The sequence below is a fragment of the Cornus florida genome, unplaced genomic scaffold (assembly GCF_030987335.1).
Source record: "Cornus florida cultivar Cherokee Brave unplaced genomic scaffold, ASM3098733v1 CherokeeBrave_3.0.0_Hap2_Chr04, whole genome shotgun sequence".
NCBI classification, from domain to species: domain Eukaryota; kingdom Viridiplantae; phylum Streptophyta; class Magnoliopsida; order Cornales; family Cornaceae; genus Cornus; species Cornus florida.
The window spans coordinates 13,022,411-13,034,514 of NW_026775574.1; the positions used below are offsets into that span (position 1 = coordinate 13,022,411).

At 30.7% G+C, this 12,104-nt stretch overlaps 1 pseudogene; it reads right to left on the reverse strand.

Moving 5' to 3' along the window:
• Window positions 1-6,861: 6,861 nt before the first annotated feature.
• Window positions 6,862-9,740, reverse strand: LOC132302172 (phosphoribosylformylglycinamidine cyclo-ligase, chloroplastic/mitochondrial-like; annotated as a pseudogene).
• Window positions 9,741-12,104: the final 2,364 nt, after the last annotated feature.

The window sequence follows — 12,104 nt, forward strand, 5'->3', positions numbered from 1 at the left end:
ATGGCCAATTAATCTTTTCTAAGCATCTATTGGCTCGTTTACGGTACGGATATTAATGCGATTTATTTAATGACATTGTTAAATATAAATAGTGTTAATATCTTACTAAATGGTATCAAACATTACTGTTAAATTAAATAATGCCGTGTTTTAGTCATATAAATTATCTAATATATATTATGGGATATTTATACTGTTAATCATATATCAACCATGATTATTATGCTGTGTGCATTTCAGGAAATAAATGGACTGTTTAAATTATGTCGCATTTATATTATATGGATGTGTTACCATATAGAACCATGTGAGCTGGCTAATAAGTTTAGACTCATTTATACCTTATGCATTCGTTGCTATAGACAGATGTGTGGCTGTCGGGGTATGTGGTTTAATATTATTGGCATGTGTTACCTAATTGACATACTCAGTATATTTAGTAATATTATTGGCATGTGTTGCCTAATTTATATGCTCAGTATATTCATCAGTACTTTGAGAGGTGTTATCACTGTGTAGTTCGTTATAGTCTGTGTTATCAGTACCGTGCACCATGTATAATAGCTGATTTCCCGGGTAGGGAAAGGCGACACTTAACCACCTAGTGTGAGTCTAAGTGATCACCGTCTATTCTGGTTGAGGTCATGTTATACATTGGATGGTTCCCTTAGGGTGTATACAGATATAGTACTCATCCGGATATAAATGATTAATTTATTTGATTCTCTGATTTGGGTCATAGTAGAGAGGACTTGCTCGTGGGGTTGACCCACCATTGTTGTTATTTCAGGATACGGTCAGTACCCGTTCCAAGGTTGAGGTTAGCAGTGAGGGACCACCATCCGAACTCATCTACTCTTACGATCCAGTTCAGGGTAGAAGTTTTATGTATTACTTCAGTTTCAGTTTTATTTACTTTTGGCGTTGAACTCTCAGGGTTATATTTAGGGATCCTTGACATAGGATTTCCAAGTTGTAATGAAGTACGGTATTAAATAAAGGATGGATGGATGTTGTATTATTTAGTATTCCTTTCCTGTCTAAATTCTTTTATTATCATCATTTTGTATTCCATGCTTGTATATTGCCAATTGTTTTTGATATCCCTCGTTTTTCGTGTATAAGCCTGATCAACTTATGCGTGGTAAATGTGGGGGTGTTACAAGATGGGAATGGAATGACAAGAGAATGGAATGGGAATGATGATTCTCATTCTACCATTTGGTTGCAAACATAGAATATGTAAAAATTGAATGTTCATTTTCATTTCTGTGTTTGGTAAGAAAATTGGAATGAAATGAATTTATATTGTTTCTTTAAATTACATTTTATTATTAGTAAAAAAAATTTAACTAAAAAAATTAACTTCTACAAAAACAAAAAGGAGAACAAATAATAGAAAGAAAATAAACTAGATAGAGAGAGAAAGTAGAGAAACATAAATATATGTATATGTAAGTATATATACATGAATTTATATGTGGGTATTACAGATATAACAGGGAGAACAAGAAATTGAATCTGGTGAAAGAAATCATTTACAATCTGGTGAAAGAAATCATTTACAAGCAAATCAGAGCTTGATAGAAATTGAATTTGAAGCGTTCATTGTGCCAAGCAAAGAAGGGAGTTTTCTCACTGTTCCGGCGAAAGTTCAGACCTTCGGCTTCTGTTAAAATCGGTGAACACTGAGACTCTCGACTTCCATTAAAACCGGTGAAAGCCCTTCAGCTCTGGCAAATCGGCGAGCTGCATTCAAAGACTCAACGGTTCCGGTGAAGATAGACCCAGCTGATGCTTCATCACCATGAACGCCGGCAAGCTTCATTCAACCAGTGATTCCGGTGTGAATTCTGAGCAACAAAGGTCTATTAATTCCGATGTGCTCCAGTTGCAAAATCTTCATCATTCTGGCGAGTTGCTAAGTTTCAGCTCACTCCGATGACCCACCAAAGTTCACATCCGAAGCTTGGTCAGTGAGCATCGACGATTCAACTAAAGCATCAGTTCCAGCGTGCTTCAATCATGGCGACCAACAGTTCTGACAAACTTTGTGAACACGTCCAGCAAGACCAGTGATGACCAAACCAAAAAGTTAGTCCGGCGAGCCTTATCCCACACCTGTGAGCTTCACTTTTACGTGTGTATTTTCGGTACGTAGAGAGAGAGAGAGACCTTGGTGGTAGATCGGCTTGAAACGAAGGAAAGACTATTTTTTGTCTTTGATTTTTTTATTTTATTATTAGTGAGAATAGAATGGTCATTCCACTTCTTAAGAAGAGGGATAGACATTCCGTGAGAATGCCTTGGAATAATCATTTCACTTTTAATGTGACATACCAAATAAGATAATGAAAACAAAATTATTCCATTCCAACTTCATTTAATTCCATTCACTCATACCAGTAACATGGCCCCGGATCCTGTTATCAATAAGCTTGGATTTAGTAAAAGTAACCTTAAGTGACGAAGAGGTTGAACAAATATTTTCTATCGTGAGGTAACTTTTTCTAATATATATTTTAGTTACGATGGAAATCGGTTATTTAACCCAAAAAGAAAAGACAAATGTTTCTTGTTTGGCCCAATTTCATTTTTTGACTTTATATCCGAAGACGCAAGAAATTTCTTCAATATCTATATGTAAAGCGGGCTCAAATCCTCTGCTGTGAGTTACCCTGCAGTCCCCTGCTGTGAGCTGATGAAAGGCCTTAGTTTGGCCACGTGTGCTTCAGTTTGTAATATGTCTATGGGCTCCACTAAAATGGTGCAAAACGCATTATTCCGTTAAATCTGCCTTCCGTTAAACATCCATCTCTCGGCATCTCTGAAAAAGCCCAAAAGAGCCGGCTCTACAAATTAATTGAGCCGTCTCCAAAAAATTAGGTTGAGCAGTATCCACATTTCTTCTTGAGCCGGCTGTCCATTATTTTTTTTTTCTTTTATTTATTTTTTTTTTTTGCTTGGCAAGAAGCCGGCTCTAAAAATTCTGATCACAGGAACTCTGATTACCTTCACCATCAAAATAAGCTATTGACACAGTTCTGTAAAACTAATTTCACACCTCTGTAAAACTAATTTGACACCTAAATTTAACATTTTTTAATTCTTTCATTTGTCATCTGTTAGTGTAAATTATGATATTTTTCTACTTGAAATTGACATTGGTTAAGCATTCTAGCATATTTGAAATGTTGGATAATTGTAGGATTTTTTTCTATAATCTTCAATAACCATTCTAGTGAATGTAAAATCTTACATAATTGTTTTTTTAAACTGGGTTGGCTTCATTAGGTACCAATTTGTTATCCAAATATTTTTTCTTCTCATGTATGCGGCAATTACACATTTCACAGGTTATTATGTGACATTTATGAGAAAAAATACATTGTGAAGTTTAATAAGTAGGGACACTGATTACCTTCACCATCAAAATAAGCTATTTACACAGTTCTACTAAACTAATTTCACACCTCTGCAAAACTAATATCACACCTAAATTTAACATTTTTTAATTCTTTCATTTGTCATCCATTAATGTAAATTATGATTTTTTTTTTACTTGAAATTGACATTGGTTAAGCATTCTAGCGTATTTGAAATATAGCGTAATTGTAAGATTTTCTTCAATAATTTTCAATAACCATTCTAGTGAATGTAAAATTTTCCGTAATTGTTTTTTTTTTTAACTGAGTTGGCTTCATTACGTACCAATGTGTTATCCAAATATTTTGTCTTCTCATGTATGTGGCAATTACACATTTCACAGGTTATTATGTCACATTTCTGAGAAAAAATTCATTGTGAAGTTTAATAAGTAGGGACACTGATCTCCTTCACCATCAAAATAAGCTATTCACACAGTTCTACAAAACTAATTTCACACCTCTACAAAACTAATTTCACACCTAAATTTAACATTTTTTAATTCTTTCATTTGTCATCCGTTAGTGTAAATTATAATATTTATTTACTTGAAATTGACATTGGTTAAGCATTATAGTGTATTTAAAATATTGGATAATTGTATGATTTTCTTCTATAATCTTCAATAACCATTCTAGTGAATGTAAAATCTTCCATAATTATTTTTTTTTAATTGAGTTGGCTTCATTAGGTACCAATGTGTTATCCAAATATTTTGTCTTCTCATGTATGCCGCAATTACGCATTTCACAGGTTATTATGTGATATTTATGAGGAAAAAAACATTGTGAAGTTTAATAAGTAAGGACACTGATCACCTTCACCATCAAAATAAGCTATTCACACAGTTCTGTAAAACTAATTTCACACCTCTGCAAAACTAATTTCACACCTAAATTTAACATTTTTTAATTCTTTCATTTGTCATTTGTTAGTGTAAATTATGATTTTTTTTTTACTTGAAATTGACATTGGTTAAGCATTCTAGCGTATTTAAAATCTTCGATAATTGTAGGATTTTCTTCTATAATCTTCAATAACCATTCTAGCGAATGTAAAATCTTGCATAATTGTTTTTTTTTTAACTGAGTTGGCTTCATTAGGTACCAATGTGTTATCCAAATATTTTGTCTTCTCATGTATGCGGCAATTACATATTTCACAGGTTATTATGTCACATTTATGAGAAAAAATACATTGTGAAGTTTAACAAGTAGGGACACTGATCACCTTCACCATCAAAATAAACTATTTACACAGCTCTGCAAAACTAATTTCACACCTAAATTTAACATTTTTTAATTCTTTCATTTGTCATCCGTTAGTGTAAATTATGAATTTTTTTTTTCTTGAAATTGACATTAGTTAAGCATTCTAGCATATTTGAAATCTTGGTTAATTGTAGGATTTTCTTCTATAATCTTCAATAACCATTGTAGTGAATGTAAAATCTTCCATAATTGTTTTTTTTTTTTAACTGAGTTGGCTTCATTAGATACCAATGTGTTATCCAAATATTTTGTCTTCTCATGTCTGCGGCAATTACACATTTCACAGGTTATTATGTCACATTTATGAGAAAAAATACATTGTGAAGTTTAATAAGTAGGGACACTGATCTCCTTCACCATCAAAATAAGCTATTCACACAGTTCTACAAAACTAATTTCACACCTCTACAAAACTAATTTTACACCTAAATTTAACATTTTTTAATTCTTTCATTTGTCATCCGTTAGTGTAAATTATAATATTTATTTACTTGAAATTGACATTGGTTAAGCATTATAGTGTATTTAAAATATTGGATAATTGTATGATTTTCTTCTATAATCTTCAATAACCATTCTAGTGAATGTAAAATCTTCCATAATTATTTTTTTTTAATTGAGTTGGCTTCATTAGGTACCAATGTGTTATCCAAATATTTTGTCTTCTCATGTATGCCGCAATTACGCATTTCACAGGTTATTATGTGATATTTATGAGGAAAAAAACATTGTGAAGTTTAATAAGTAGGGACACTGATCACCTTCAACATCAAAATAAGCTATTCACACAGTTCTGTAAAACTAATTTCACACCTCTGCAAAACTAATTTCACACCTAAATTTAACATTTTTTAATTCTTTCATTTGTCATCCGTTAGTGTAAATTATGATTTTTTTTTTACTTGAAATTGACATTAGTTAAGCATTCTAGCATATTTGAAATCTTGGTTAATTGTAGGATTTTCTTCTATAATCTTCAATAACCATTCTAGTGAATGTAAAATCTTCCATAATTGTTTTTTTTTAACTGAGTTGGCTTCATTAGATACCAATGTGTTATCCAAATATTTTGTCTTCTCATGTATGCGGCAATTACACATTTCACATGTTATTATGTCATATTTATGAGAAAAAATACATTGTGAAGTTTAATAAGTAGGGACACTGATCACCTTCACCATCAAAATAAGCTATTCACACAGTTCTAACAAACTAATTTCACACCTTTGCCAAACTAATTTCACACCTAAATTTAACAGCTCTTGGGATTTAATGGAGCCGGCTCTTGAAGTTCAATGGAGCCGGCTTTAAGTTGTTGAGCCGGCTCTTTGAGTTGGCAGCCGACTCATAATAAATATGGAGCCGGTTCTCAGAATTTTTAGAGCCGGCTCCTTGCCAAGCAAAAAAAATAAAAATGAAAGAAAAAAAAAAATAATGGACAGCCGGCTCAAGAAGAAATGTGGAGACGGCTCAACCCAATTTTTTGGAGACGGCTCAATTAATTTGTAGAGCCGGCTCTTTTGGGCTTTTTTAGAGATGCCGAGAGATGGATGTTTAACGGAAGACAGATTTAACGGAATAATGCGTTTTGCACCATTTTAGTGGAGCCCACAGACATATTACAAACTGAAGCACACATGGCCAAACTAAGGCCTTTCATTAGCTCACAGCAAGGGACTGCAGGGTAACTCACAGCAGGGGATTTGAGCCCATGTAAAGCATAACTGAGGCATTAAGCCAAGGCTTACCTAACCAAAAAAAACATATATAGTTGATTACCAAACGAAAAGGAAAGGGAAAGAAACCTGAAGCACAAAAAAAAAAAAATAAATAAATAAATAAAATAATAATTTCTCAATTAAGAGTGAATTAAAAAAAATAGATGCATTCAAATAGGATCAACATGGGCTGATTAAGAAAATGGCACAAACGGCCTATTATTTGTGATATAAAGGGATATTGTTTCTCTCTTTTGCCATATTTCTATCCTAATCGGTATCTCTATTTATGCACCAACGACAATAGATGCATTCAAATAGGATCAACATAGGCTGATAGAGCTCAAAAACAAGATATGCAAATACGAAAATCTATCGACGAGGAGGTTGACTAATGAGTATCTTTTTTTTTTTTTTTGTAAAGTGACTAATGAGTATCTTTGTTCGCTTAACTTTCTAAAAAAAACCATGACAGCATCGTAAAACATAAAAGCATTTCAGCGAAAGCTCACTCCCTCCACAGCTACAACCTCCCCTATTCGGTACGCTATGTTTGTCCCACGTCCGTCCCCAAGTATTCTAAGAGCTGTCTCCTGGCTAACAACAAGAACCATACCAATACCCATATTACAGGTCCGCCTCATTTCAGAATCCTCAATTCTTCCCATCTGAAAAAACAATAATCGAGTTAAAAAAATGAACACGCAATTTTAGTTTTGTCTTCATTTAACCACATAAAGGCATTAATAGTCTAATAAGCTGCTAAAAACACGTGGATTAGTTGCTATCTCCTTGAAAAACTCTTCAAGGAATTCCCCCTAATCCAAAATAAGGTTACCATTGAGAAAGAGTCTTACCTCTTGTATCCATTTAAACAAAGGAGGTATTACCCAAGAGTCTTTATAAATGACAGCTCCAAGGCCTTCTTCAGTAAACACCCTTGGGATATTATCTGTAAAACCACCACTTGTGATATGGGATATCCCTTTCACACCTCCCTTGCTAATTATTAGGTCCGGAACCTTTTCACCAAAACAAATATGAACTTAGTACGGGAGGCATCTGAAGAAACCAACCATTGAATATTATTTTGAACATAAGGTTTTATTAATAATGACTTTAACAGAGATAAAAATAAAAAATAAAAATAAAAACCCAAGATTTTCTCAGAGAAACAACAAACCTCCTAACAAGAGAGAAACCATTGGAATGAACTCCAGTTGATGGCAGACCAACTAGGACATCCCAACCCTAATGTTTTTCCCATCAATAACTGAATCCTTTTTTACAATGCCAACCGCACAACCATTAAGTTCATATTTGCCATCTGCATGGAAACCAGGCATCTCTGCAGTCTGAAAGACAAATATAATCCACTAAGCAAAACTAAAGGAGTTATAGTTTATTCGAAAGTTACCTGATTTTATTAAATTTTCCTCTAGAAAGAAAGATGGAGGGAAAAATAAATGATTTTGTTAAAGGTTTTGTTGATTTCACCTACTACACAGTTCTTATCACATAAGGGCTTTGCTCCAGACGTAACAATGTCATTGACACTCATTGCGACCTGGACTAAAAGCGCATTAGAAGGTCCAATATTAGTTGCAAAATGCATATCAGTATATGCTTTAAATCTCACCAAATCAATACCAATAGTATCATGAATTCCAGTTTCAAAGGCAAGCTCAAGTTTAGTTCCCACACCATATGTACCAGCCACAAGATAGGAATCCCCTGTTCAAGAGGAGGTAGTGGTAAGAGTAAATAGAACAAATCCTAGAAGAAAACAACCTAAATAAAATTTACATTCTCTAATTAACAAGGAAAGCAAATCTTTAAAATCATATATGGGAATACATAAACACATATAAAAGAGAGAAGAAACAACAAATGATGACAAAGATAAGCGACAATGGTCATCCCTTTTCAGCTCGTATGACAGACAGCTAGCACATGAAAGACAGTCAACACGATCAATCTACATTGCCCATGCCAAAATTGACCAGAACGAATTACTCATCATAAACTGGTGTATTAATTAAATGAGAGTTGCACACCAGAGGATGTAAAATTATTATTGTGTTGGAGAATCTTGGATAGGATGCCAAAGGCCCGAGCTTGTAAAAAGGCCCAAGGGAAAAAAGGGCCAGTCATACAAGTATATGAAGCTATGATATAAATACGCTGAGATCCTATTAGCAACAAATTTTGTAACTTTGAACAGACCAACCAAGGTGATAGGCAAGCTTGCCAAATTATTAGTTTCTTATCGTGTGACCACCAGACTACAAAAGAAGGTCGACCCCATTCATATGGGATAAAGGCGAGGATGATGATAATGATGAGATTGCAAATGAAGGTCGTCATTGTAAATAGTAGAACATACATAAGGCCCCTCATTAAGGATCATGATGACATTGATGAAAAACAGATTGATTACGATAACTCCATTAACCTAAATATTAGATCTAGTATCAGTCATGTAACACATTCAAAAACATATATACAAAGAGATGAGATAGAAATTCAATACAAGTTAACAAAAACCAGTATGACTTTGTAGCCATGTCGGCATAGTTGAATCTTAGCACCTGCAAGACAAAGTCTAGCGTTTCAAACAAAAAAATGACAGAGTAGGTGAAATCCACAAAACCTTTAAAGATTTCAAGGAGGACGCGCCACTCCAGAACAATTTTGTTATATACTTTCTCCAAAATAGTTTATGGCGTTTCAAAATTAATTATATCCATGTTCAGAAATTTGATAACCTCCAATTAACATAAACAAACAAAAAAAAAAATGACAACATCAACGGCACACAAGAAGAGAGTTACAAAAAACTGTACCAACTGGGAAAAGCACTCCAAAACCTCCAATACCAGGTGCCATCTTAGCAATTCTCCTCACAAGCTCGGATCCAGCATCTATATTAACACCAGCATCCTTATACGTAAGACTTTCACCCTGATTGCTTCTTGACATTGAGACTATCAGGTCACGCTTCAAAAAATATCTAGCTTCTGTTTCTCTAAAAGAAACTGACAATGCTGGAAATCTCTTTGGAAAGAGATCAATCTTGGGTCTCCATTTGTATGCTTGAGAGACGAATAAATTGTGACCAGAGGACCTAATTGAAGCAGCAACACATCCTGATAATTCTGATTTTCCTCCAAAGGCAGTAGTCATTGTGTGAAGGAGAACTTATAAAAACAAAAACAAAAAAACAGTAAGGTGTTGAGCCAAGTGCTAATTTGGCACTTTTAAGTATGAGCAAAATTTAGAGATCGAAAAAGTTAATTATTACCTTAACCCACTAGAAGGTAAAGGCCCGAATCAAACAAACCAAATTAGAACAAATCAAATGATGAGATGAACGAAAGAAGGAAACATATATAAAAGATCAATTCATGCAAAAGGAGAGAGAAGAGAGAGAGAGAGGATGAATATACCTTCACCTGAGGCAATAGCAGAGCCTGCGCCCTGCGGAGTGTATATATATATATATAGAAAAGACTAGCACCCTAGTTAATGATTTATAAGGAATTTTGTTTTCATATATATATTTTTATTTTTTATATTAATTAATAAATATTTTTTATATTAATAATTCTCTTCTAATTAAATTTTTTTATTAAAAAATTCATAATAAATAGATAAAGTTTTATAACCATTAATAAATAATTTTTTATATTAATAATACTTGTCTAATTAGATTTTCTTTTATTAAAAACTCATAATAAATAGATAAATAGATAATTTGTATTATAATTTTACAAAAACTATTTAAATATATCTAGTGTGATTGAGTTTTATTGAAAATAAAAAAAAGGTAATTTGTGATATATTTTTATAGAAATTATTTTATTTTCTTTAAATATATCCTTGTCTAATTAGATTTCATCTTATTAAGAAACTTATAATAAATAAATAAATAGGTAATTTGTGTTACAGTTTTATATAAACTCTTTTAAAAAATTATTTTATTTTCTTTAAATATATCCTTGTCTAATTAGATTTACTTTTATTAAAAAAATTCATAATAAATAAATAAATACAGGTTATATGTGATAGAGTTTTAAAGAAAATAAAATAAATAATTTGTAGTAGATTTTATAAAATTATTTTATTTTCTTTAAATATATTCTTGTTTAATTATATTTTATTTTATTAAAAAACTCATAATAAATAGATAAATAGGTAATATGTGATAGAGTTTTATAGAAAATCTTTTAAAAACTCTTTTTATATGAATTAATAAATATTTTTATATATTAATAATTTTTGTCTATTTAGATTACCTTTTATTTAAAAACTCATAATAAATAGATAAATAGGTAATTAGTGTTAAAGTTTTATATAAACTCTTTAAATATATCTAGTGTGATAGAGTTTTATTAAAAATAAAATAGGTAATTTATGATAGAGTTTTATAAAAATTATTTTATATTCTTTAAATATATCATTGTCTAATTATATTTCATTTTATTAAGAAACTCATAATAAATAGATAATTTGTATTAAAGTTTTATATAAACTCTTTCAAAAAATTATTTTATTTTCTTTAAATATATCCTTGTCTAATCAGATTTACTTTTATTAAAAAATTCATAATAAATAGATAAATACAAGTTATATGTGATAGAATTTTAAAGAAAATAAAATAGATAATTTGTGATAGAGTTTTATAGAAATTATTTTATTTTCTCTAAAAATAATCATAATAAATAGATAAATATAGGTTATATGTGATAGAGTTTTATAGAAAATAAAATAGATAATTTATGGTAGAGTTTTATAGAAATTATTTTATTTTGTTTAAATATATTCTTGTTTAATTAGATTTTATTTAATTAAAAAAACTCATAAGAAATAGATAATGAGATAGAGTTTTATAAAAAATAAAAGAGCTAATTTGTGGTACATTTTATAGAAATTTTTTATTTTCTTTAAATATATTCTTGTTTAATTATATTTTATTTTATTAAAAAAACTCATAATAAATAGGTAATATATGTTAGAGTTTTATAGAAAATCTTTTAAAAACTCTTTTTATATGAATTAATAAATATTTTTATATATTAATAATTATTATCTGATTAGATTATATTTTATTCAAAAAACTCGTAATAAAAGGTAATCTAATTAAAAAAAACTCATAATAAATATTTGTTTGTATAAATAAATACTAAAACTCTATGGCTGAGCTTTTGTATTTTATTATGGAATTACGGATATCTATAATTCTCAATTTCTATATCATTTCCTCCTTCCAACATGCCTCTATTTTTAGGTTTCTTGGATTAATAGGATAATGACGTGTGTCCTCTCTTGATAATGACGTGTGTCCTCTCTTGATAATGGCATATCATAACTAGGCTAGGCCGCGCTAGTTATATTGTGATAATTATCTATAAAACAATAACTATTCTTTTTATATCAATTAATAAATTTTTTACTATGATTGAGATTGATTTTATTAGGTAATTTTTAGAGTTTTATAGAAACTATTTTTATATCAATTAATAATTTTTTTTAATATAAATAAATAAATATTGAAATACTGAAACTCTTTGCACATTTAATAATAGTATAGATACAGATATAGATATATACTTGTTACTTTGTTTTTAGGGACTTTTATTCTATATGACTTATTACTACTTTATTTTACCGCTTTATTCGTACATGG